This window comes from Podarcis bocagei (assembly GCF_964188305.1).
Source record: "Podarcis bocagei genome assembly, chromosome: 7".
In the NCBI taxonomy this organism is placed as follows: domain Eukaryota; kingdom Metazoa; phylum Chordata; class Lepidosauria; order Squamata; family Lacertidae; genus Podarcis; species Podarcis bocagei.
In genome coordinates, this window is record NC_138132.1 from 922,157 (window position 1) to 948,999 (window position 26,843).

At 51.3% G+C, this 26,843-nt stretch overlaps 1 protein-coding gene across 1 annotated transcript in view; it reads left to right on the top strand.

Moving 5' to 3' along the window:
- LOC308590372 (leucine-rich repeat and fibronectin type III domain-containing protein 1-like protein) overlaps positions 1–26,843 on the top strand; it is a 70,788-nt gene that overhangs the window by 17,637 nt on the left and 26,308 nt on the right. Inside the window, exon 2 of the mRNA XM_081200375.1 lies at positions 21,963–22,119. The gene's annotated coding sequence lies outside the window, so the exon portion shown is untranslated. The remainder of the gene's footprint in view (positions 1–21,962; positions 22,120–26,843) is intronic.

Here is a 26,843-nt window from a genome sequence, read left to right on the forward strand (position 1 = left end):
CATACACCCGGACAACACCATTACTGGCCCCAACAACATCACACATACCATCTCGGGACTATTTAATTGCTCATCGTCTAACATTGTGTATGCAATCAAATGCCAACAGTGTCCTTCAGCTCTCTATATTGGACAAACAGGCCAAACCTTACGCCAAAGAATAAACGGACATAAATCTGACATCAAGAATCACAAAACAGAGAAACCAGTAGGAGAACACTTCAATCTCCCAGGACATTCTATACAAGATCTCAAAGTAGCTGTTTTACTACAAAGGAATTTCAGAAACAGACTGGAAAGAGAAGCTGCTGAATTACAACTCATTACCAAACTTAAAACAATGGAAAAACCTGGGCTGAACAAAGACATTGGATTCTTATCTCACTATACATGACTAAACCATTTCTCACCTCCTCACCCCTTGCCTTCTCCTGTAAGACCTATTACAGTCCTTAAGAGTCGTCAACAGGCTCTCCCAGCTATCTGCCTATCTCCCATTCCCACCACCCTTCTGAGTAACACCCCTCCCCACCTTCTCACTATATAGAAGGATCTGGCAACTTCTGTTTCAGTGTATCTGAAGAAGTGTGCATGCACACGAAAGCTCATACCAAGAACTAACTTAGTTGGTCTTTAAGGTGCTACTGGAAGGAATTTTTTTATTTTAACCAGATGCCAGTTATGGGGAGCCGGCAAGCAGGATTCTAGCCCAAGAGCCCTTTCCCCCTGCTGGGGTTTCCAGCAACTGCCCTCCCCAGGACTCTCCATAGTTCTCTCCTCCATGAATTTGCCTCATCCTCTTAGAACCATCTATATGTATATTTATTTCCCCAATCCATGTGGGCAGTTCATCTGAGAAGGAAGAAAATGCTTCCTCTGGGGTAATGTTGTTCTGCCCAAAGTATCGATTTGTTCTAGAAATTGCACTGAGGTCCAGCAGGGCAGTCTTGGGCCAGTGTGCGCTTTTGGACTGGCTGAGGGCAGGGCGATGTTGGGAGATGCAGCTATCGAAAGGGAATTCTCGTGCAGGGAGCAGGAGCCACTAGGCGAGCCGGCTGCTTGGCCTTGGCAGGGTTGTTCCTGGAGGTCTTTGTGAGTCCCGTGCAGGTGAGTCGGGGCTTGCGGCTCTCTTGCCAAACGCCCTCCTCTTCTGCCCTCCATAACAGCAACCTGCTGTGCTCTGTGAAGGCAGTAAAGGCGAATGTTTCTTCCCTGAATGGTGGGGGGAGGAGAGAGGTGAGTGGGGGGCATCCAATATGGAAGAGCTTCCTGGATGTTTCATGCCTTCGGGCACTGGTCTTCTGCTGGTGGGTCAGGAAACAAACAAACAAACAAACAAACAATTTATTTATACATACATACATACATACATACATACATACATACATACATACCCCACTCATCCGGCTGGGTTTCCCTAGCCACTCTGGGCAGCTCCCAGCAGATTAAAAATACATTAAAACATCAGACATCAAATATTTCCCTAAACAGGGCTGCCTTCAGATGTCTTCTAAAAGTCAGATACAGTGGTAACCTTGGTTTACAAACTTAATCCGTTCCGGAAGTCCCTTCTTAAACCAAAGCATTCTTGAACCAAGGCATGCTTTCCCATAGCGGCGAGGGACTCAATTTACAAATGGAACACACTCAACAGGAAGTGGAACCTGTTCTGCTTCCAAGGCAAAGTTCACAAACCAAAACACCTTCATCCGGGTTTGCAGCGTTTTGAATCCAAGTTGTTCATAAACTAAGCTGTTCTTAAACCAAGGTACCACTGTAGTTGCTTATTTCCTTGATATCTGATGGGAGAACATTCCACAGGGCGGGTGCCACCACCAAGAAGGCCCTGCATTGCAAGAGGGGGTTGGACTAGATGACCCCAGGGGTCCCTTCCCACTTTCTCTGATTCTCTTGCTTTCCTGGCTCCCTGTTCAGCTGCTTCTGCTCTATCCTTGGGGCATGTTGGGTGGGGGGGCTGAGCCCGGGGGGGGCCTTCCCCTCCCTTTCCCTCCTGGATGTGCCTTTGCCACGGAGGTTCTGGGAACTCCATTCTGCATTTCTGGCTCTGCCTCCCTCCAGCTCCCCATCTGCTCCTTCCTGTCTTGCCAAGTCCTTGTTCTTCGGGAGTCGGATCTGTGCAGTTTACCAGGAAGTGATTACTGTTTGGTTCGCAGAGGTTCTCCTGCAAGTGCTCCTAGAGGAGGCAGGAGGTTGGGTCCAGGGGGTTCCCCTCTCCTTGCTGCTGCTGCACAACATTTCTCAGCTAAGCTCTACGTGGGGCTCCCTTTGAAGGTGACCCAGAAACTGCAACTAATCCAGAATGCGGCAGCCAGACTGGGGACTGGGAGCGGCCACAGAGACCTTATAACAACGGTCCTGAAAGACTTACATTGGCTCCCAGGATGTTTCCAAGCACAATTCAAAGTGTTGGTGCTGACCTTTAAAGCCCTAAAAGGTAAAGGCACCCCTGCCCGTACGGGCCAGTCTTGACAGACTCTAGGGTTCTGCGCTCATCTCACTCTAAAGGCCGGGAGCCAGCGCTGTCCGCAGATACTTCCGGGTCACGTGGCCAGCGTGACAAAGGTGCTCTGGCGAGCCAGTGCAGCAGACACGGAAACGCCGTTTACCTTCCCGCTATACAGCGGTACCTATTTATCTACTTGCACTTAGGGGTGCTTTCGAACTGCTAGGTGGGCAGGCGCTGGGACCGAGCAGCGGGAGCGCACCCCGCCGCGGGGATTCGAACCGCCAACCATGCGATTGGCAAGTCCTAGGCGCTGAGGTTTTTACCCACAGCGCCACCCGCGTCCCTTAGCACCACAAGCCGTAAACGGCATCAAAGGCCCAGTATACCTGAAGGAGCATCTCCACCCCCATCGTTCTGCCAGGACACTGAGGTCCAGCTCCGAGGGCCTTCTGGTGGCTCCCTCCCTGTGACAAGTGAGGTTACAGGGAACCAGGCAGAGAGCCTTCTCGGTTGTGGCACCCTCCCTGTGGAATGCCCTCCCAGCAGATGTCAAGGAGATAAACAACTATCTAACTTTTAGAAGACAGTCCCTGTTTAGGGAAGTTTTTAATGTTTAATGCTTTATTTTGTTTTTAATTTTCAGTTGGGAGCCACCTAGAGTGGCTGCGGAAACCCAGCTGGATGGGTGGGGTATTAATAAGAATAAGAGTAACCGAAGTCCTCAGAAATGTGGCAGAGAGAGGGTACCAGGGTTTGGGGGGAGATGCTGGCAGATGTGTGTCTGAGAGCAAGAGGCTGTCTCTCCTGCCTTAGCATTCTAGAGAGAAGAGTGGGGTGTCAACAAGGTCATCTTCACCTCTGCAGTGATGGAAGAGTCTCCAGGAGAAGCTGTTGTCCTCCTGAGGGTTTCCTTCCTAATTTTTGTGATTGAAAGATGCTTTAGACTTTTTTTTTGCATTGCCTCTTGAACTCTGCCTTGGGACACCTTCACCATTGAGTTCCACCCGCCCTTGCCCTGCTGGCCCAGGAAGGCTGTGTGAAATGAGAAAGTGCATGGAGAAAAGTCCCATCCGTCCCCCCCATGAGACTCCAGACCTCACAGACACCCAATGCAGCTGAATGTTCAGGGTGGATAAAAGGAGGTCCTTCTTCATGTCACTCATGCGGTTAAGCTGTGGAACTCCCTCCCACAGCGATGGCCACCAACTCAGATGGCTTTAAAGGAGGATTAGACAGATTCATGGAGGAGGTGAGGGCTATGGGTGGCTGCCAGCCAGGGTGGCTCTGCTCTGACTCCACAGAGCAGGCAGCAGTGCTTCTGAATCCCAGTTGTTGGAGACCATAGGAATGGAGAGTCTTGTGTTCAAATCCTGCTTGCAGGTTTCTCATAATGGGCAACTGGTTGGCCACTGTGTGAACAGGGCGCTGGACAAGATGGGCCACTGGTTTGTTCCAGCAGCCAGGCTCTTCTTATTTTCTTCTAGAAGCCACAGGAGAAGAGGAATTTGGACCAGATGGGGCCCCCTTTGGCCTAATCCGGCGGGCTCTTCTTGGGTTCTGGGCTCCCAAAGTGTCTCCTGGTGGGGCAGGAGCAGCTACTTCCCGCTTGGGACAAAGCAGGCGAGCCTGACAGTGCTGAGTGGTGGCCAGTGGCTCAAGCAAGGGGTCAGCTGGACTCAGAAGAAACTTCATGGCCTCTTGCCAGCTACCTCACAGCCTTTGCTGCAATAAAGCCAGGACTCTTACAGAGAAGCCCAGGAGCCACTGACCAGGGGCGGTCAGGATCAGCCCAGGAAAGGACACCCCCTCTCCTCTGCAGGGGAGACAGAGAAGAGCAGTGCGGCAGATGGGTGGGTTGAGGTGGAGGCCTCCTGAGGCTTTGCTTGGCAAGAGCCAGAGCTCAGCCATGGATTTACAGCTAGTTTGGTGCTGATCTCGCTCCCGTTCCATGATTCAGGGTGCTGACCTGGCTCTCAGGAGCTAAGCCTTGCTGTGTTTTGTCAGGGAATTGCAGCATCCTGCTGAGCTGGGCATATCGACACCCCCCCCCCGCCCTCCCAAGCAGCTGAGTGCTTGTTGCCAAAAATAATGCCAGCTGAGCTGCAGGTGAGAGAAGAGGGTTGAGAGCTGCTCTCAGAAGAGAAGTCACTTCAGGGCAGAGAGGTTGTGGCTGTGAGTGACAGGGAAGTGGGGTGGAGAAGTTTTCTCCATGAGGTGGGGCTGAGATGATGATGATGATGATGATGATGATTTATACCCTGCCCATCTGCCTGGGTTTCCCTAGCCACTCTGGGCAGCTTCCAACAAAAGATTAAAAAGACATTAAAGCATCAGTTATTAAAATAACTTCCCTAAACTGGCTTCAGATGTCTTCTAAAGTCAGATAGTTGTTTATTTCCTTGACATCTGATGGGAGGTTGTTCCACAGGGTGGGCGCCACCACTGAGAAGGCCCTCTGCCTGGTTTCCTGTAACTTCACTTCTCGCACTGAGGGAAGTGCCAGAAGGCCCTTGGAGCTGGACCTCAGTGATGGGGGTGGAGACGTTCCTTCAGGTATACTGGGCTGAGGCTGTTTAGGGCTTTCAAGGTCAGCACACTTTGAATTGTGCTCAGAAGCGTACTGAGAGCCAGTGTAGGTCTTTCAAGACCAGTGTTATGTGGTCTCGGCGGCCGCTCCCAGTCCCCAGTCTAGCTGCCGCATTCTGGATCAGTTGCAGTTTCCAGGTCACCTTCAAAGGGAGCCCCACGGAGAGCGAATGGCAGTAGTCCAAGCGAGAGATAACCAAAGCATGCACCACTCTGGCCAGACTGTCTGTGGGCAGGTGGCCCCAGATGTGGCTTGGCTCCTCCCTGCAAAGAGATGGAAGGTTCTTGTCTGTGTGGCATTTCAGAGAGATTTTTTTTTGGGGGGGTGGGGTGGTCCTGGTACAAAACATGGACCAGGTCAGCTCATTAAGAAGAGTGGCTTGTTGGCATCCTCATTACGCCTCGTTAAGTCACAGAGACTCCTTTGCCATTGCCTTTTGGGGAGTCAAGAAGAGGGAGAGGCTGGCTGTACACACCTGAAGTTACATTAAAAAGAAAGACCCAGGACTAATCTATACTGGTGAGTTATAACGTTATAAATGCATTATAAAAATATGACACCAGAGGGTGCTGTACAGCAGCCAATGGAAAATTGCCTTGAGAGCTACAGTGGTACCTTGGTTTACGAACTTTACAGAAGTCTGTTCTTAAACCGAGGCTCGCTTTCCCTTACGAGGCCTCCTGCTGCCGGTGCCCTTCCATCATTCGGATTCCGTTTGTAGACCGAGGTAAAGTTCGCAAACCAGGACACTACTTTGAATCGTTCATAAACAGGGCTGTTCTTAAACCGAGGTACCTTTAAAAACAACCCCTAAAACAGCAATTTAACATGAGTTTTACTATCTAACGAGACCACTGATCCATAAAATCAAAGCAATAATCAATGCACTGTACTATAAAATAAACAAGACGGTATTGTAGATGATAAAAATTAAAAATAATTTTTTTTCTAACCTGCATTGATGATAGTCCTTGTTTGGATGGGGGGCTTTTATCCATTTCTGCAGTCTCACAATCCATCAATCAGGAGCTGAACTGGGTTCCGCACAGTCACAAAAACAAATGAACCGGAAAAGCCACAGAAACAAAAAATGCAAAATAAATAGCAAAAACAAAAGCGCCAAACTGAATCTGCTCTGAAACTCCATTTGACTTCTGAAAGGTTCAGAAACCAAGGTGTAGCTTCTGATGGTGCAGGCACCCCCGAAACAATATCCAACAGCTGCATCGGACGTTTGGCTTCCGAAAAACATTTGAAAACTGGAACATTTACTTCTGGGTTTTTGGAGTTTGAGAACCAAGGTGTTTGAGAACCAAGGTACCACTGTATTTGAAGAGTGAGCCATGGGCAAAATAACACACCAAAAATTGTGTAAGAGAAGCCTGCATGTGTCTGTGTGAATGGAGGGCCTTTGGCTGGGCATGCTCAGAAGCCTCCTGGGTTTCTGATGGCCAGGGGTGGGGTGGGGTGAGGGGCAGCCTTCCAAGCCCAGTCATCTGAACTCACGTCATGGTGGGAGTCTGCATGCATGTCCCCCCCCTGCACATTTCGATGAATGCATAAAGGGGTCGGTGCCTTCCCTGCCTGCATTTTACTTATTAATAAAAAATACCTTATTAAAAATATCCAAGCGGTTTACAATAAAAAATACATAAAATCATGCTGTTCTTAAAAAGTTAAAAACAGGCACCGATTAACCACTCTGGAAAGATGTATTCTTAATTGCCTGCACAGGCCTGGGGGAATTGAAAGGTTTTCAGCAGGTGTTTAAAAGTTAACGCAAAAGGCATCAGGGTGTGTGAGTCATCCTGGCTGCAGCGGCCGAGCCCCCGTCTCCTTTGCCTTTTGCATCAAAGGCTGCGGCAGTGACCTGGGATCAGAGAAGGGACCCCTGAGGGTCATCCAGCCCAACCCCCCACAGCGCAGGAATCACAGCTAAAGAATGCCTGGTAGATAGGGGGGCCACCTTTGTTCTGGCCAAATACAGGACAAGGCGGAGTGGCTGGGGAGCAGGTTCCCCCCCCCCCGGTGCTAAAGTGACTTCAGAGGAATCCATTACAATCTGTTGCAGCCAAACAGGATGGCCTTGCTGGAATTTGTCACACACACACACACACAAGTTCGTAAATTTGTCTCTGCTTGGATACCCAGAGATTAAATGCATGACCTTCCACACACCCTTACAATACCAGGACACAGCATTTTGTCCTGAAATACAGGACAAAACTGTATCAGTACTGTGGGAATGTTTAGGGATGCAGGAGAGGATATATTGTTTCATTATAGTATAACAATTATTTATTATTTATTTATTTATTTATTTATTTATTTATTTATTTATTTATTTATTTATTTGTACCCCGCCCATCTGGCTGGGTTTCCCCAGCCACTCTGGGCGGCTTCCACAAAGACCAAAAATACACTAAGATGTCACACATTAAAAACTTCCCTGAACAGGGCTACCTTAAGATGTCTTCTGAATGTCAGGTAGTTGTTTATCTCTTTGGCATCTGGTGGGAGGGCGTTCCACAGGGCGGGCGCCACTACCAAGAAGGCCCTCTGCCTGGTTCCCTGTAACTTGGCTTCTCGCAGGGAGGGATCCGCCAGAAGGCCCTCGGAGTTGGACCTCAGTGTCCGGGCAGAATGATGGGGGTGGAGATGCTCCTTCAGGTATACAGGACTGAGGCCGTTTAGGGCTTTCAAGGTCAGCACCAACACTTTGAACTGTGCTTGGAAACGTACTGGGAGCCAATGTAGGTCTTTCAAGACCGGTGTTATATGGTCTCAGCGGCTGGCCATTCCCAGTCACCAGTCTAGCTGCCTCATTCTGGATTAGTTGTAGTTTCCAGGTCACCTTCAAAGGGAGCCCCACGTAGAGTGCATTGCAGTAGTCCAAGTGGGAGATAACTAGCCTTTCCAACTTGTGTTAACAAGTTCACAATTTAGCAGAGTACCATTCCCCTTTTTAAACTTGCAGCAGATGCGTTTGCTCAGGCTCGCTAAAGCCTCTCGAATAACTGTTCTGGTATTTTCCCCTTATTTCCTCATAAAAGATAAGACACAACACAGTCTTCTATAAAAGTATAAAAAGAGTTTACTCACTTTCTCTTCACAATAGGATCCCAGAAGGCAGACTTACCTTAGAAAAGTAACATACACCTGGAAACTATCCCATAAGGAGACAGTCCCTCTGGAGGCCAAGAGAGCATCTTTGGCTAAGCAGATGTTGCTTCTTCGATGTATGTAGTCAAAGAGAGAGAGAAGAGAGAGATGGCTGCCCTGCCCTGTGCTTTTGTCGTTACCTGCACAGGTGAGGCCACGCCCACCTCTAGTCACACACAGAGGAAGTCTGTCCCAGCCCAGAAGGAAACAGGAAGTTGACCTGCTGGCTGGACAAACATTCCTCCCCATGTGTAAACATGTTCACTCTAGGAATGTTGTACTTGACTGCTCTTGTGTTTCACATCCCACAAAAACAGGACACAGCATTTTGCATCGACACACAGGGAAATCCTGTGTTATGCAGGGAAGGAGAGTCCATCACTTTTGCGGGGAGTCTGTTTCTCTATGGAATGGCTCTTGCTTCCCAACCTTCCCTGAACCATCTCTCTCTCTCTCTCCGCCTTTCCCACCACCTGCCTTCTTCTCAGATGGTGGCACAAGGCGGGATTTTGCTCAGTCGAATCCCCTGGGGCTGCTTTTGCCTCCTTGCAGCTGCGGCAGCCTCTGATCAGATTGCTCCTCTGCAGGGGCCTCGCATTGTGGCTTTGTTTGCTGAGCAAAGGCCTGACTCTGAGGCTGACCCGTTTCTGGGAGAAAGTGCTCCTGTGCCCAAATCTTGCTTGTGGGTTTTCCACCATGGGCCTTTGGTTGGCCTCTGTCAGAACAGGACAGTGGACCCAATGGGCCCTTAGCTTGAGGGCTCTCCATATGTTCTTATAGAACCTCCAGGTCCAGTGGCAGTCTATCCAGATTCCTGGGTTCTTAGGATGCTGGACTAGATGGGCTGTTGGCCTGATCCAGCACCCTCTTCTGGGGTCCTTATTTCATGCTGACTTCCATAGGAGCCAACTCCTAGGGGGCCAAGGTCCCTTCACCCCCCAATAAAATATTTGAGGGGCCCTCCCCCTACAGTTGATGGGCGTTGCCATTCAGATGCTGTGTGTGCACTGCGCCATGTGATCAATCATGCAGGGCGGGGCATACCTGGGTCCCCCCAATATTTTATCCAAGTTGGCCCCCCAGAGACATAGTGTGATGCAGTGGCGTAGCGTGGGTTGTCAGCACCCGGGGCAAGGCAAGTAATTTGTGCCCCCTAACCCGTGGATTTTGCGCCCCCTAACCCGTGGAGCGCGCCCCCCAGATGTTGCGCCAGGTGCGGCCGCCCCCCCCCTGCACCCCCACGCTACGCCACTCAGTGCCACGCTTAGCCTTTGTGGCCAGGAGCCATCGTGAGCATATTTTAAAGAGGTCTAGAAAGGGAGAACCCCCCTCTCTTTTCCCAGCCCCCACCCTCGAAGATGATGGTGGCGGTGAATTAAATTTGTATACCGCCCTTCATCCATATATCTCAGGGCGCTTCACAGCATAAACATGGCCGTTCACATCCTGCACCGGGTCTTTCCGCGCTCCCCACGATGCCCGCCGGCTACCGAGGAGAGACCCCAGACCCGGGCTTTGTGCAGGGGGGTGTCTATTCCCTCTGTGCGCCAGGTGCCTCCAGTGAGGCTGAAGGGCAGAGGGATGGGTGCTCCTGACAGATTTGGATTTTTATGACTTTTTTGTATTAGGCTTCTGCATTCTGGCCATCTTTTAGCGCAGTGTTTCTCAACTGGGGGCCATATGGCTCCCTGGGTCCTCCCCCCAGGATATTCCAAGGGGGCCACAGATGAAAATCGTGTAAATGGGGCGGGTACGGCACGAGACTGGGGGGGGGGCAGAGAGAGAAGTGATAAGTGAAGAAAACAGAAGTGACCTAGAGAAATAAACAAGAAAAAGACGTTGCTGTTTCTTTGCAAGAAGTGCTGCTAGAGCTGCAGAACGAAGTAGCAGCCAGAGTAACTTTCAGTCAAGAAAAACACCGTTTTTGGATAAAGTGTACAATATCTTTAAAGTTTCCACAGCTTTGGGATAAAGCAAAATTGTTTTAGTGGCATTTCCTACGTCTTACTTAGTAGAAGGAGGTTTCTACCTGGCCTGAGCAGTCTGAAGGGCGGGGGGGGGGGCAGCAGAGCGTAGAGGAGAGGGTCCCTGCCTAACCCCTTTCCCACCAGCCATTATCCAACTCAATATTATTCCAGGCTGAGCCTGCTTCTCTCAGCCCCGGGAAGCCATGAGTCAAGAGAGAGCCGGAGAGCCAGCGCTGAGAGCCGGAGCCAGCGGCGCCCCCTTCTGCCGGGAGACCCTCGCCCGCCCGCCGGCTTCCTCTCGGAGGGTTTAGGCGCAGCGAGGCCCCTTGGAGCTCTCCTCCCTCCCAGTCGGCAGAAGCAGCTGCCGCCTGTGGCTGGGCCGAGGGGATGTCGTCGGCGTCGGGGTGCGGAGGCTGCCCGTGCCCGGCCAGGCGTCGGTGGCGGCGTCGGCGCTGCTGCAGCGGCTGCTCCTCCTGCGAGCAGTGAGTGGAGCGCAGCTGCAGCGGCGGCGGGGGGCGCGCGCGCGCTAGGGGCGCAAGGCTGGCGGTGGCGGCGGGGAGCCCGGCGGAGGAAGGAATTTGTCCCTTCCCTCTGGACTCGCGCCCCCCCAGATGTTGCGCCCGGTGCGGCCGGCACCCCTGGCACCCCCCACACTACGCCACTGGTGTGATGTAGTGGTTAAGAGCGGTGGACTCGTAATCTGGGGAACCGGGTTCGCTTCCCCGCTCCTCCACCTGCAGCTGCTGGGTGACCTTGGGCCAGTCACACTTTTCTGAAGTCTCTCAGCCCCACTCACCTCACAGAGTGTTTGTTGTGGGCGAGGAAGGGAAAGGAGAATGTGTGCCGCTTTGAGACTCCTTAAATGGAGTGAAAGGCGGGATATCAAATCCAAACTCCTCTTCCTCCTCCTCCTCCACCCCTCCTGACTTTTATTTCAAGGCACCGGCAGAGAAAAATGTGGGTGTTGCTATTAGGGCTGCTGCCCTCGCCTCGATTTACAGGCGCTGCCCAGCGACACAGCCCCTTCCCTGCAGCCTCTCCAGGGTTGTATGGCTGCCCCTTCGTCTATTTTTACTCTGTCGTCCTCTGGGTGACCTTTTGTTTCTTCCCTCGATGGGAGATCAGCACCGATGTTTCCAGTGAGGGCTGAGCGAAAGGGAGACCCGGGGCCTTTGGCACAGAGAGGCAGAGGGGAAATTGAGAGAAAGATTTTGTGCTGCATAATGTGTTTTCCCGTGTATAACATGCCCCCTATTTTTTGGACTCCAAATTAAGAAAATGGGGGGGTTGCCCAGAGTTGTTAAGCTTTTTTGGGGGAGGGAATTGCCAAGGGTTGTTGAACTTTTTTGGGTGCGGAATGCCCAGAGTTGAGCTTTTGGGGGGGCAATGCCGAAAATCGCTCACCCACCTGACCGCAGCTGCCAATTGCACGCCTCGCAGAAGACACCAGTCATCTGCCAGATCACCACTGTATATCTCCTACTCACAGCTGCCAACAATTGCCCGTCTCCCCCTCTGCATTATCCGTGCATAAGACGACCCCAATTTTTTTTACCTTCTTTTTAAATAAAAAAACCCTCCTCTTATACACGGGAAAATACTGTAATCTCCTTTGGGTGCTGAGAAAGCAGCACCTCCCCCGCACCCCTCCTTCCCTTTAAACCAGCAGTTCCCAAACTATTTTGGGGGTCCCCACCTCCTTCACTCAGAGTGCCCCTCCAACCCTTCAAAAAGCATTATCTAGAACAGCGGTTTGCATGATCCCCCCCCAAGGAAGATAATAACACCCAAAGCAGTGCCAATTACCGTATTTTTTGCACCATAACACTCACTTTATTCCTCCTAGAAAGTAAGGGGAACTGTCTGTGCGTGTTATAGAGGAAATGCCTACGGGTGGCATGCCTACGGATTTTCCTCCTCTAAAAACTACATGCGTGTTATGGTCGGGTGCGTGTTATAGAGCGAAAAATACGGTAATTGCACATTTATTCAGATCCAGTCAAAAGTATTTAGTTTAATTCAACAGAACTGAAGCACTTGATCCAAGGATAGCAGCTTTCTAAGGTCTGGTGGACCCCTCTGGCACCCCCCTGACACCCCCTTGCTTCTTAGTCCCCCTCCCCCCAAGAATCCCTTCAACTCCAGGGGTGGAACCACCCCCAACTTGGCAGCCGGTCTCCCTGCTGGGCTCAGCCCCTCCAAGATCTGAAGACTTAGTGGTTGTCCCAGGGAGCTGGGCCGGGCCTGGGACTCGGCCACACTTCTGACTCCCAGTTGCAGATTCAGACCCCAATTCTCTTCCTTTTCTTCTCATCCGCTGGTCGTGCCGCTCCGGAGCCTGAGCCAGACTTCCTGGGACTCCTGATCTGACACAGAGATCAAGGAGACTTGCAAACAAGCCGTGGCACTGAGCAGCTGTTGCCTCCCACCGAGCAGGTGAGCAAATATTTGCGGGAATATTTGCTAGCTGCTTTCTAGGATCTGTGGTGGGCGGTAGGGGGGAGACGCTGACAGACGCAAAGAAGTCGTGAGGTTGCAGCCACAGGCTGGCAAAGATGATGTTGCTGCTGCTGCTGCTTCCTCCCTCCCTCCCTCCCTCCCTCCCAGCTCATCCCAACTCGTGAAGCAGACCTGATGGCCTCCATGCCCTTGACATGTGCCAGAGCAGCTGGAACCAGACTCTGCCAGGTTGGAGGTCCACAAAGCCAGGCAGTGCCAGTCAGCGAGGGCAAGGAGGTGCCAGCGGCGTCCTTCTGCTGAGCGCAGCAGGGGCATGTCAGGGTCTCTTTGCCTCTGATGCAAAATACCTGCTCATTAAGAGCAACATGAAAGGTGGGAAGCTTGTTAATTAGACCTTCATTCTGCCAGGGTCTCCCTTGCAAGTCTCTGGGGCTTAGAGGAAGGTTGTAGTCACGATCTGGCTGGCTGGCTGTGTGGCAGCCAGTGTGGTGTAGTGGTTAAGAGCGGTAGACTCGTAATCTGGGGAACCGGGTTCGCGTCTCCGCTCCTCCACCTACAGCTGCTGGGTGACCTTGGGCCAGTCACACTTCTTTGAAGTCTCTCAGCCCCACTCACCCCACAGAGTGTTTGTTGTGGGGGAGGAAGGGAAAGGAGATTGTGAGCTGCTTTGAGACTCCTTTGGGTAGTGATAAAGTGGGATATCAGATCCAAACTCTTCTTCTTCTTTTAACTTTATCCTACGGTTGCACAAAGCCTCCCACGGCCTTTCTAGGACACAAAATGATTGACAATAGCACAGGCTGGTATTAAGCTGCTGGCAGGGCCAGGGCTACCCCCCCCCCCACAGGGCAAGGTAAGGGGCATGCCTTCTATGGCAGTAGCAGATCTGGCCTCAGAGAGAGACATCACCTGCTGCTGCCGCCACACACACTTTGGACCAAGGCTGCAGGAGATTCCTGCTCTCATTCGGAAGCTGCGTTGGAAGTCTGGCTTACGGGAAAACATTCACAAATTGGAACACTCACTTCCAGGTTTGCAGCGTTCAGGAGCCAAGCCGTTTGACAACCAAGGTACCACTGTACCGGGGGCTTCCTTCTGGGGTCTCCTGGGCTCTGCGCCCACCTGGTGTGATTCATAGCAGCCCCTATGCTGTTGCCACAAAAATCTTTGATTCCCAGTTCAACCATTAAATGAGATTGTATCTTCCTGATACAGTGGAACTTTGGTTTTCAAACGTAATCCATTCCGGAAGACCAACTTCCGAAATGTTCAAAAACCAAAAATCAAAGGGCTGTTAGCAATTTCAGTGGAGGGGAGGAGAGAGAAACACGCCGTGGAATCTGTTTAAGTTCCAAAAAACGTTTGGTAACCGGAACACTTACTTCCAGGTTTGCGGCGTTTGGGAGCTGAAACGTTCAGCAATGGAGCCATTCGAGAACCGAGGTTTGACTGTATAGAGGTTCCTCTGCCAGGTCTCTGCTGCTGCTGCTGCTGCTGCTGAACCTAATGTTAAGGGGGGAAATTCCAGGGGGGAGAACGTACTCAACAGCCCAGCTCGTTGGGGTGCAAGTCTCCCATGGGTCCACGCAGTCAGTAAAAGAAGGAAGTTTCAGCCAAGCAATTCGGAGCGAAACACCGGTCAGTAGACCATGATTTTTAATGTTGTGAAACAGGTCTCCCCAGGAGTAAGAACCCCGAACAAGGGTTGACCTCCTCTTTTAAAACTTTCCTCTTTCCCCCAGAATACACTTTGAGGGGCATCACTGATACTGTACATCATCGCTACATCACTGGCATGTGACAAATGGGGAGGGGTACACAGGGGTTAGGGACGCGGGTGGCGCTGTGGTCTAAACCACTGAGCCTCTTGGGCTTGTTGATCAGAAGGTCGGCGGTTCAAATCCCCGCGACGGGGTGAGTTCCCGTTGCTCAGTCCCAGCTCGTACCAACCTAGCAGTTTGAAACCACACCAGTGCAAGTAGATAAATAGGTACCACTCCAGTGGGAAGGTAAACGGCGTTTCCATGCGCTGCTCTGGTTCGCCAGAAGCGCCTTAGTCATGCTGGCCACATGACCCGGAAAAACTGTCTGCGGACAAATGCCAGGTCCCTCAGCCTGTAAAGCGAGATGAGCGCCGCAACCCCAGAGTCATCTGCAACTGGGCTTAACTGCCAGAGGGCCTTTACCTTTACCTTTATACAAGGGTTACCAGTTCAACATTAGGTCACTTTATCAGACCCCTTTCCCAACACCTCTTAAGTCCCCATCACAGAAAGAACAATGAAACTCTTGACATCTCCTTGCCCTCAGGACTAGTCTGCAGATGGGCTTTCAGAACACCTGACTTGCTCAACTGTCTAGTGTTGCCCCCTTGGTCACTCCCTGGGTGGGGGGTCCTGTCTGTGCTCTCACGCTTGGGGAATAATGGTGGGATGCCCTGTTCCTGCTGCCTACAGTGACTTCCCGCTTCTTGGTTCATGGACAGAGGTGGAGCCCAAATTCACCTTTCTTTAAGGACCAAAATGGCGTTGGAATGAGGAGAGTCGGTTAAAGTGTGGATTTTCTACGAATTTATAAAGCTAGGTATCTTCCCTGAGCTGTCAAGTCGAAAGGATACATTCAGGCAAAATATTTGTAACATTGTAACAACTTTAAAGATGTGGGGGCCCCCTCTGTAATTTCTGTAACACTAACATGAGGCAGCTGGATCCGACCCGTGGCCCTTCTTGCCCAGCAGCCTGTTCTCACAGAGGCCAACCACATGCCTCTTTCGGGGAACCCGCAAGCCGAACCTGGGCTGCCAGAGCTCTTGCGCAAGAGTAGCCCCCCCCCCCCACCTCCTTGCCTCGCTTCTGCTGCTCTGGGTCTGGGCAGAGCCCCCGCTGCGCAAAGCCCCTTGTTTGAGCATGCAAATCGCTGCTGCTGCTGCTGCTGCATTATTTGTGGGCGCTTCAAAGCCCTCTTGTCATTTCGGCAGCGTCCTGGCAGGAGTGTCATCAAGGCCTTTGTGTGCAGCTGTCGCAAGAGCCTCTGGCTTTCTGTTCCTATCCTGGGAGTCCCCCCCCCCCCCGCTTGTGCGGTTGTTGTTTGGTGTGGCTTTCAGAGCTCAGCATTGTCTAGGGATTAGGAGCGCCGTGTTGCACTTCAGCGACATAAAAGGCAGGGATGGGGGAAACAGCGAGCCGAGTTTGTCAGGCTCCGCGCAGCCCTTGAAAGCCAAATCCTGCTTCTTCTCTCCCCTCCTTGCTCCCGCTGAGCTCACTTGGTGCGGCGGCTTCCAGTTCAGACGCAGGCAAGGCAAACGAGGGAAGAAGGGGCCGCTTTGCTTTGCCCATCCTGGGCTCCCTTCCTGAGCAGACGGGCAGCGAAGGGGAGGTCCTAGCCTCCAGGTATATGTGGCTGGGGTTGGGAAACCCAGCCAGCCAGCCCCCGAGTGGGTGGGCTGCAGGCGGGGGGGGGGCTGTCCCTTTCTGCCACCTGTGGAAAAGCGAAGCATGGGTTGGGGGAATTCCACTGCACATAAACCCAAAGGGGCTTACAAGATAGCCAAAAGGCCATATCTCATAATAAAGCCAAGAGCAGGTGAAAAGCAATTCAGTTAAAAAGCAAGAGTGCTAAATGCATGAAACCACAATGAAAGCCTGGCAGGTTCCCTGATGTGCAAAAGGGTCTCTCTGCAACATTTAGCAAAAAAAGTGGGCTTGCAGAACAGACACCGGAACATCAGAGCTGACCCACAAAAGATCCTTCTGCAAGCCGGTTTTGCAGAAAGCCAGCTAGTCTTGACCACCTGCCTGATGCAGCACAACCACAACGCTCTATTCTGCTTTGGTCAGAGCCACCTGGAGTCCTGTGTCCAGTTCTGGGTGCCATAATATAGAAAGGATGTTGACAAGCTGGAATTTGTGCAGAGGAGGCTGACAGAGATCATCAAGGGTCTGGAAACCAAGCCTTATGAGGAACGGTTGAGGGAATTGGTGGTGTTTAGTCTGGGAAAGGGGAGACTGAGATACATCCATATTCCCTGTCCCTTTATTTCCTTTCCTTAATTCAAACCCTGATCAAGATGGCTTACAGCATAAAAAAATACATAATCACAGTGCTTTTTTCCCAGGGAGGTGGGGGAATGACGACGACAAACTTTTTGTGAATCTTTGTACTTTTGTCCATATTCATTTTTCTCAATTTGAACTATAAAATGGTGATTGTCTTGAATCAAAATGAGAGTATCCCTAAACATTTTTAAAGAAAAAAACACAGGTCCTAAGCAATAAATGAGACACATCAAAAAGTGCAATTGAATTGAACAATTGCCACGTGAATCATGATCTCTTAAAAAAAAAGATGCAAAAAATGGACACCAATAACAGCAGCAAAGCCCCCTAAACAACCCCCCAGCCCAAGAGTCTGTTCAGCAGCCTCAGCTTTTGTAGCTGGAGTCCGTCAGCGCCCCCCCCAGGCCAGGTGGGGCAAGGCCTGGGCCAGCACAGACCCAGGGAAAGAGCTGGCCACTGGCCTTTCCAGGGAACAGCCTGGAGCCTGGAAGTCACTGCCACATCCCCACATGGGACTGGAATGGCTCTTCCACAAAGCCAGGAGGGTGAACTGGGCCAAACCTTTTTCTTAGGGGTGGGGTCCACAGAGGTAGAGAAAATCAGGTGCTCCTGTATCTTTAACACGCGACATGCAAGAATCCAGCAGGTTAAGCCTTTTGTACTGTGGAAATACAACTATGGGGAAAGTTTTCCCTGTTGGCAATTTGTCTGAAATCTGATTACTCCCCCCCCCCATCCCCCACTCTGTCTGCCCCATTCAAGCGTCCCATCACAACCAAGGACACAGTGAAATAGGAGCCGAGCAGGGCTGGGGTTTGTGAAAATAAGTTGTCTCAAGAGTCCTCAACGTCTTGCGTGTTTCGACTGCAGAGCAACCTCACTGAGGGAAGTCATTGATAGGGTAGAAAACTCATCTCTGTAGGCGTTTGCTGATGAAAAGCTGTGCTCAAAATGCTCAGGCCACGCAGTGTGTGAAGGGCAGCAGTAGATTATTCCTGTAATTCCACCATTCCCGCCACGGTGCCCAGATAATTTTAGCTGCATGTTTGCATTGGTCCCCTGAGCCAACATAAAATCACGCCGAGTCCCTTTCAGCGCCAGCTGGCTCCACCATCTCCCGCCCGCCAGCCTTTGCTTAGGAACCCAGGCAAAAAGGAGCATGAAGAAGCATTGTCTCCACCCCACGGATCAGGACAAAACTTGGGGTGTGGTACTGAAGCCGTTTCCCAACTTCGCCAGGGCCTGGCCCTGCAGCTTCTGAGTCTGGTCAGGTTCAAGGAAGAGACCACAACCAGGCAAAGTGAAGCACAACAGCAGCTAGGAAGCCGGATCATTTATTGCTGCAACAAGGTTCTAATTCCCCAGCCAAAACAAGGAAGAAGCAGCCCAGAACAAAGGGCACATGGCTTCTTAAGAGTTCCCACAATTTCCTGTGGTACATTTCGCACAGCATCATGAAAACATCATAGGTATGTCACAGAAAAGGTGTGGTGTCAGGCAGAAATGTTAGAACCGGATAGTTCAAGTACCCACTTCACACAAGTCAACAAACTATTTGCACATCCCTTTGTAAGGGATGCGGGTGGCGCTGTGGTCTAAACCACTGAGCCTAGGGCTTGCCGATCAGAAGGTCGGAGGTTTGAATCCCCGCGCCGGCATGAGCTCCCGTTGCTCAGTCCCAGCTCCTGCCAACCTAGCAGTTCAAAAGCAGGAAGTGCAAGTAGATAAATAGGTACCGCTCCAGTGGGAAGGTAAACGGCGTTTCTGTGTGCTGCTCTGGTTTGCCAGAAGCAGTTTAGTCATGCTGGCCACATGACCCGGAAAAACTGTCTACGGACAAACACCGGCTTCCTCAGTCGATAGAGCGAAATGAGTGCCACAACCCCAGAGTCATCCGTGACTGGACCTAATGGTCAGGGGTACCTTTACCTTTACCATACCTTTGCACGTCTTTTTCTCTTCCTGAATCTCATTTCCCTCTGACAACCCCTAGTCTGGTTCCTTTGTCTGAGCTGTTCACACCTGGTTTGGCAGTGGGGGGGGGCGGGATGCTGAGGACCTGAGGAAACATCTTGAGGATTATGGAGTCCCTGTTCCATTCAGGCCATGAGTCAGGCCCCCTCCCCTTACATCCTGGGACCACAATTTTATTACCTTTTGGAACGAAATAACACCCCAGAGGACAGGATCACACTTCAAAACGACCTTGACAGATTAGAGAACTGGGCAAAAACAAACAAGATGAATTTTAACAGGGAGAAATGTAAAGTATTGCACTTGGGCAAAAAAAATGAGAGGCACAAATACAAGATGGGGGACACCTGGCTTGAGAGCAGTACATGTGAAAAGGATCTAGGAGTCTTGGTTGACCACAAACTTGACATGAGCCAACAGTGTGACGCGGCAGCTAAAAAAGCCAATGCAATTCTGGGCTGCATCAATAGGAGTATAGCATCTAGATCAAGAGAAGTAATAGTGCCACTGTATTCTGCTCTGGTCAGACCTCACCTGGAGTACTGTGTCCAGTTCTGGGCACCACAGTTCAAGAAGGACACTGACAAACTGGAACGTGTCCAGAAGAGGGCAACCAAAATGGTCAAAGGCCTGGAAACGATGCCTTATGAGGAACGGCTAAGGGAGCTGGGCATGTTTAGCCTGGAGAAGAGGAGGTTAAGGGGTGATATGATAGCCATGTTCAAATATATCAAAGGATGTCACATAGAGGAGGGAGAAAGGTTGTTTTCTGCTGCTCCAGAGAAGCGGACACGGAGCAATGGATCCAAACTACAAGAAAGAAGATTCCACCTAAACATTAGGAAGAACTTCCTGACAGTAAGAGCTGTTCGACAGTGGAATTTGCTGCCAAGGAGTGTGGTGGAGTCTCCTACTTTGGAGGTCTTTAAGCAGAGGCTTGACAACCATATGTCAGGAGTGCTCTGATGGTGTTTCCTGCTTGGCAGGGGGTTGGACTTGATGGCCCTTGTGGTCTCTTCCAACTCTAGGATTCTATGATTCTATGATTCTATGACTACGGTGGCCCTGCAGGGTTTCAGGCTCCCAGCTGTACCTGGAGAGGCCAGCGGGATTTGAACCTGGAGCTTCTGCTTGCAAGGCAGCCACTGAGCTATGGCTCTCCAGGGCATTACAGGCGTGGCTGGCGTGCGTCCTGGGGGCCTGGTGCGCCACCCATGGGGCCGTGGCAGGGGGCGTTGCTGGCATGCATCCCGGAGGTGTGGTGCGCCACCCACAGGGCCGTGGCAGGGGGCGTGGCTGGCGTGCGTCCTGGGGGCCTGGTGCGCCACCCACAGGGCCGTGGCAGGGGGCGTGGCTGGCGTGCGTCCTGGGGGCCTGGTGCGCCACCCACAGGGCCGTGGCATGCATCCTCGCCCCCCCTTTGGAAGGCTCTATTTTGTTTTTGTTTTTTAATATATAAATTTTATTAGTATTTTCCACACAACAACACAAAAGATATCGAAAAATAACAAAACACAAAAACCAACGTTCAAAAAACCAAATCCATATCTTAATAATATAAGCACTAAAAAGAAAAACAAACATTGACTTCCATCAATCCCACAGCACCTCCTTTACCTCTCATTGTGTCTTCCTGTTTTCCTTATCATCTCTATGCTAACATCTAGATATAAATCCTTCTTTCTTATCCTTTCACTTCACAAGGTTATTCCAGACTCCGCCAGATTTCTGGCCTTGAACCTTGGCTTTTAACGTATTCATTTAGGCACTCCCATTCTTTCTTTACTCTACTTTTTGGTCTTTGTTTTATTATGTCTGTCAGTTTGGCTGATTGACATCCTGGGGGCGTGGTGCGCTGCCTGTGGGGGCGTGGTGCCCAGCGCGCGGGGGCAGCCACCATGGCACCCCACCAGGATCGTGCCACCAGGGGCAGTGCGCTCCCCCCGCACGCCAGTGCCTCCTACTGATCCAGGGTCGTTCTGCATGTGGCGCACCTGCTTTCGCCAGGAGCTGCAGCCTGATGCCAATGCTGCCAAATTGCGACTCTGCAGCTGCGGTTGCCATGGCGGTTGGATGTTCCCCGTCTGCTTTGTCAGGTTGATGCTCTTAATTGGCCTCCAGCCGAGACCCTAGAAATTAGCCGCGGAGAGGAAAGATCTGGTGGCAGGCGTGGCCTTCAGTGGCGCACTCACCTGGACGAGCAGCTGGGCTGCCACAGATGAGGAACAGGTGGACCTGGGGGGAACTGGGGGCCCCAGGGTGGCTGAGCAGGAGCCCCTGCCCTTTCTGGGACCTGCTTTCAGACGAAGCTGCTGCCAGAATTGTGCCCTTTGAGGAGACCTCCTTGCAGACGGGGGCCACTGGGGGTGGGGTGGGGAGATGCAGGGCGTGCCCCTCTCCCCCTGCTCCTTGGGGAAGGGGGGTTTGCTGGGATTGGCAGAAGACGGGAACCTGAGGTCTCCTGGGAGATGCTCCTTCTGGGAAAAGGGTCCTCTTGCAAAGTGGGGGCCTTTCAGTACCATTCAAGGAGGCTGAGCAATGAGAACTCGGCCCTCCCCACCCCAGGAGTTGTTTCCATTGGGAAAAGTGTGCTGCGGTGGTTAGAGTGTCTGTCCAGGACCTGGGAGAACAGGGTTCAAATTTCCCCCAACTTGGCCATGAACCTCACTAGGCGGCAAGTCACTGCCTCTCTCAGCCTAGCCTGCCTCACAGGGTGTAGGGATGATCGCTGCGTGCGGAGCACACTCCCCGCCCACGCATGACCTTGGGGTGTGGGGCACACTCCCCCTCACAGATAAAGCCACAGCTGTCTGAACATCGTGCCCTCTGTCTAACCTTTTGCAGTCTCAGTAGTCTGCGGTGTCCTGTCTGTAACCTTTGTCTCTGAGACCTTTTGTCTCCTTCATCATACACTGTGCAAGGGGAAAATGATGTGGTGGAAACAGGTGCCAAAATAACTTTGTACCACCCCATGATCTCGGGACTGTAAAGGTCACAGTCCAAAATGTATCTGCCTGGGTTTGCATATTGTGTCAATAAAAGGAGCCTCCACGGAGCTGGCCGGCAGCTTGCTTGCAGCTCACCTGCATTATCAACTCCTGCCTCATGTCCCTCACTTCAACAGGGTTGTTGTGGAGGTTAAATGGGGAGGAGGAGAATGATAAATGACACCTGAAGCTCCTTGAATAAAAAAGTGGGCTATAGATGCAATAAGAAAATGAGTGGGCCCCTTTGTCCTCTCAGGCAAAGTTCTTTCTGACGCAGCCTCCTCTTCCCTTCTTTTCTTTCAGGAGGGATGGCAGCCTGTGAGCCCCCCCAGGGGGGCTGGACTGACGGGCGAATGGCGGATCTGTCGCTCCAAGGGCATCCTGTGCGCCTGAGCTCCTGATGACAGGCGGTCCGGGAGGCTGGAGCCGGCCGGGCAGTGAACTTGGAGATTGCTTGAAAGTAAGTGCTGCCTCTTTGGTCAGGGTCCAAGCTGGGCTCTTCTTGGGGCCTCTGGGGGCCACCGGAAATGTCAGGATATGGGGCTAAAGGACCCCCTCCCTCTCCCCACACACATCCTGGGCACGTGGCAGATGTTCCCTCCGGCACTCACTCCCTCAAGGACTGTTGCCGAATTAGGTTTGATGATAAGGCGCAACTTCCCTGTTCCCCAAATTAAGGGGAAATTGCCGTGAAGGGAGATTTGAGCCTGTGCCTGCGTCAGCAAAGCTCTGCCGCGAATGCAAAGCACTCCCCCCCCCAAAAAAAAGGTCACCGCACCCAAGATGAAACCCCCCACCCACCCAGGGCTGTGTTTCGTTTTGGAGTTAATTTGCATTTTAAGCTCCTGTGATTCAATCCACCGCAGCACACCTGCCTCGTTTGCCAGCGAGTAATTAGATTGCTGTTCGGCATCTTGCAGTTCTCCGCTCTCTCGCAGCTCAATTCCGTTTTATGTTGCGGGTTTCAATTAAGCTATTAACACATTTTAGGATTCAGAAAATCGCAAAAAAAATAAAAATAATCCATTCTCTTCCGGCGGGTGAACTCGAAGGCATTTTTGAATCTGTCCAGGAGACAGGGAGAGAAGCGGGGATGTGCTTCAGGTGACCTGGGCAATTCTGTGCGTCGGCCGGAGGAGGCGACATCGCCGCCTTCTCCAATTTGCAGGGCTTGTAATAGGAAACAGGTCTACTTGAGCAGAGCACACAGGCGCTCACCTGAGCTATAGGGAGGGCGGCACGAGGGCCATCTTTACCGGGGGGGGGCGCAAGGGGTGCGGGACACCCCAGCACCGAATTCTGGGGGGAGCCAAATGTATACCTGCTGTATACCGATCCCTCTCAATTGTCGGCAGTGAAAATCAATGGAATGAAAGTTGTCCCCCTCTGTTGCTCTGTTATTCCATAGCGTCAAATATTCCCGATGAGTCAGGAAACAAAAGCAGTTATTTCCGCTGTGTCGTTGTTGCAGGTGAGCGGATTTTGCTACCCTCAAAAAGGTCAGCAACATTGGCTTCCCTCCCCAAAAACTTTTGAGTCTGCCCACCCCCCAAAACTAAATGTGGGAGCGCTGGGTGGATCTTTGCACCCCGGTGGGACATATGCTAAAGGTGGCCCTGGGCGACACTGTGGGGAGGGGTGGCGCTTGTGGGGTGTTTCCTGTGGGGGCTTGTGGGGGGCCCAGAAGGCACTGGTTTATTTTTATTTTTCTAATAATATTTTCATTAAATTTTCAACAAAATTAAAAAACAAACAACAACCACCACCACCACAACCACAAACTACACACTCACATACACACAAAAGCAGTATCAAATCCATAAAATGGGATTCTCCAAACCCCATGACTTCCCTCCCCCACCCAGTTCCTTAAATTTCCTTTTCAACTGCATATCATTTCCATTCCAAATTATTTTTTTCTACCTCAAATTCCCTATACTATTTCAAAAGTTACAAGTGTTCTTAAAATCTTGCCAACGTATTAACCTGTTTACAAGACTTTGCAAATACATGATAAATATTTCCCATTCTTTTTTAAATTTCTCATCGTCTTGATTTCTGAGCTTTCCAGTTAGTTTCGATATTTCAGCGTAGTCAATTAACTTGGTTTGCCAGTCTTCTTTGGTGGGACTGCTTCCTCTTGCCATCTGATTTCCGCCCACGTCCCCGCCTCCCCACCTTTGAACTGGATGCCAATTCCTGCAAGTTGCTTTGCCTTCTCACAGGTCTGGGCCTGGAAAGACCATCTTTTATGTCAGATGTTGTAAATGCAGCTGCTGGCGGTTTCTGCTGCATAACCACTGACTTGCTCGATGTTGACACTTCCATTCCACCTTAAGGAACAGGCATGGGATTGTTGAGTGTCACATGTCTGTTTACATTCCAGCACAGTATGCTGGGAACTTCCATTTGTATATAGCTTTTGCTTTACCCATTCTCTCTGGGATGACACGAGAGAAAGATGACATGTTTCTTTGTCCTGATTTATGATGAATAAATCTGTAGTTATAGTCTGACTTCACAAGCCTCACGCCTATTCTGTGTGCGCAGTACACTCTGCTAAGAGTGTGCCCTGGCTCTTGAAGTTGCTGATTTATGTCGGAGCACGGTCTGATGGATGGAGACAGCACAGCTGGGGCTTATCAGCCGGCCTCCCGGCCCTCTGCATGTCAACACTCATGCTGCTGTTGTTGGCTTCCATCTGTCTCAAGAGACAATGGAGTGTGCCTCCGAGGGTGAAGTCAAGTTGCTGGAGAATCGCAGCCCCTGCCTTCCTTGCTTTTTTGCTGCATTTGTGGCACCAAAGTGATCTCCGCAGAGAGTGAACCTGAGCAGAGTGTTTGGAGGCCCTGGGCTGCCCCGCTGGTGGGGTCCAAAGGAAAGCAGAGCAAAACGTTTGGCACCAGCTGGGCTGCAGGAGTTGCCGTAAGGAGGCAGACAAAATGCCCCCCAGCCGCCTTAGGGACTCCACTGTGGACTAGTGTAAGCTTTACTCCTTTGCCTTCTCTTCCCCCAAAGACATCTCGCAAGGCAGCAGGTGAATATTCTAGAATCACAGAATTGTAGAGTTGGAGAGGGACCCATGGGGGTCATCTAGTCCAGCCCCCTGCAATGCAGGAATTACAGCCAAAGAACCCAACCTCAGCTTAAAACCCTCCAAGGATGGAGAGTCCACCACTTTCCAAGGGAGTCCGCTCCACTGCTGAGAGGTTCTTCTTGTTATTATTATTATTTATTTAATTTATATACCTGGAGGTCTCAGGGCAGTTCACATAAAAGGATCACAGTACATAAAATAAAAATAAAAGCAATAACCCAATAAAAGAGCCACATTTTAAAAGGGTATGGGATGTCGATCAGGTCAGCCAAAGGCCTGGTTCAAAATGAACGTTTTTGCCGGGCGCCTAAAGGTGTATAGTGAAGGCACCAGGCAAACTTCCCTGAGGAGAGCATTCTTCAAATGGGGAGCCACAGCAGAGAAGGCCCCGTTCTTGTGTTGCCACCCTCTGGACCTCTTGAGGAGGGGGCATACGAAGGAGGGCCTCGGAATATGATCTCAGGGTCCAGGTAGGTTCATATGGAAAGAGGCTGTCCTTGAGGTATTGCAGTCCTGAGTTGCTTAAGGCTTTAGAGGTCAAAACCAGCACTTTTAATTGGGCCAGGAAACTATAATCAGTAGCCAGTGCAGTCGGATCAAGATTGGCTCAGACCGTCTTGCTCCAGTGAGCAGCCTAGACACTGAATTCTGCACCCGCTGAAGTTTCCGAACCGTCTTCAGAGGCAGCCCTACGTAGAACACATTGCAGGAATCGAACCCTGAGGTTACCAGAGCATAGACAACAGTAGTTAGGCCATCCCTGTCCAGGCAGGAGCGTAGCTGGGCCACCAGCTGAAGCTGATGGAAGGCCACTGAGTTCTTAAGCGCACAAAAGCTCTTCCAAATGTTGAGTCAGAATATCCTTCCTTGTCATTTGAAACCATCGGTTTGGGCCTTGCCCTCTGGAGCAGCAGAAAATAGGCTTCACCTTCTTCCACGTGAAAAGCTCATTGGATATTTGAAGGTGGTCTTCGTGTCACACCTCCCATCTTCTCTAACAAGAGACTGCGGCTCCAGCTGCACACTTAGCAGTGAGATCCTGGGGCACGGTGACCTTGGTCTGCTCCTTTGGGTTTCTCGTGCTCTCACTGCACACGTGGGAACATCTGAAGACGGTGCTTCTAATGCGCTCCTCCCCTCTGCTTCTCCTTGGAGAAAGAGCATCGCAAGGCCAAAGAGCATCGCAAGGCTGGCTTCTGCTTCCCAAATACACCTGAGTTTCACCTGAGAGTTTCACTCTGGTTTCAAAGCCCAGCCTCCTGAAGTCTTCTCGGGTCTGCCCACCTTGTTGGGCCGGACTCTCCCAAGGAAATGGCAATGGTTGGCATGGGGCAACCCAAGCGCTGCCCTCCTGACCCCCAGAATGGTGCAGCTGGCCCACCGGCCAGGGGGCCTGTGCAGCCCCCTCCTCGCCACTGCCTTGTCTGCCCCTGCCCCAAAAAGGGGAGCAGCAGGGCTGGGTGGGTGACTCTGCCCCTCTGCCCCCAATCTGGGTGGGTCCAGCGGCCAAGTGTGGGAATGTTCAGGGGTGCAGGAGAGGATATATTGTCTGATCATAGCCTTTCCAACTTGTGTTAACAAGTTCACAATTTAGCAGAGCAACATCTCCCTTTTTAAACTCACAGCGGATGCATTTGCTCAGGCTCGCTAAAGCCTCTAGAATAACTGTTCTGGTATTTCCACCTTATTCCCTCATAAAAGATAAGACACAACACAGTCATCTATAAAAGTATAAAAAGAGTTCACAATAGGATCCCAGAAGGCAGACTTAACTTAGAAAAGTAACATATACCTGGAAACTATCTCATAAGGAGACAGTCCCTTTGTCCTCTCTTGGCTGGAGGTCAAGAGAGCATCTTTGGCTAAGCAGATGTTGTGTCTTCAATACATGTAGTCAAAAAAAGAGAGATGGCTGCCCTGCCCTGTGCTTTTGTCGTTACCTGCACAGGTGAGGCCACGCCCACCTCTAGTCACATGCAGAGGAAGTCTGTCCCAGCCCAGAAGGAAACAGGAAGTTGACCTGCTGGCTGGACAAACGTTCCTCCCCATGTGTAAACATGTTCAGTCTAGGAATGTTGTGCTTGACT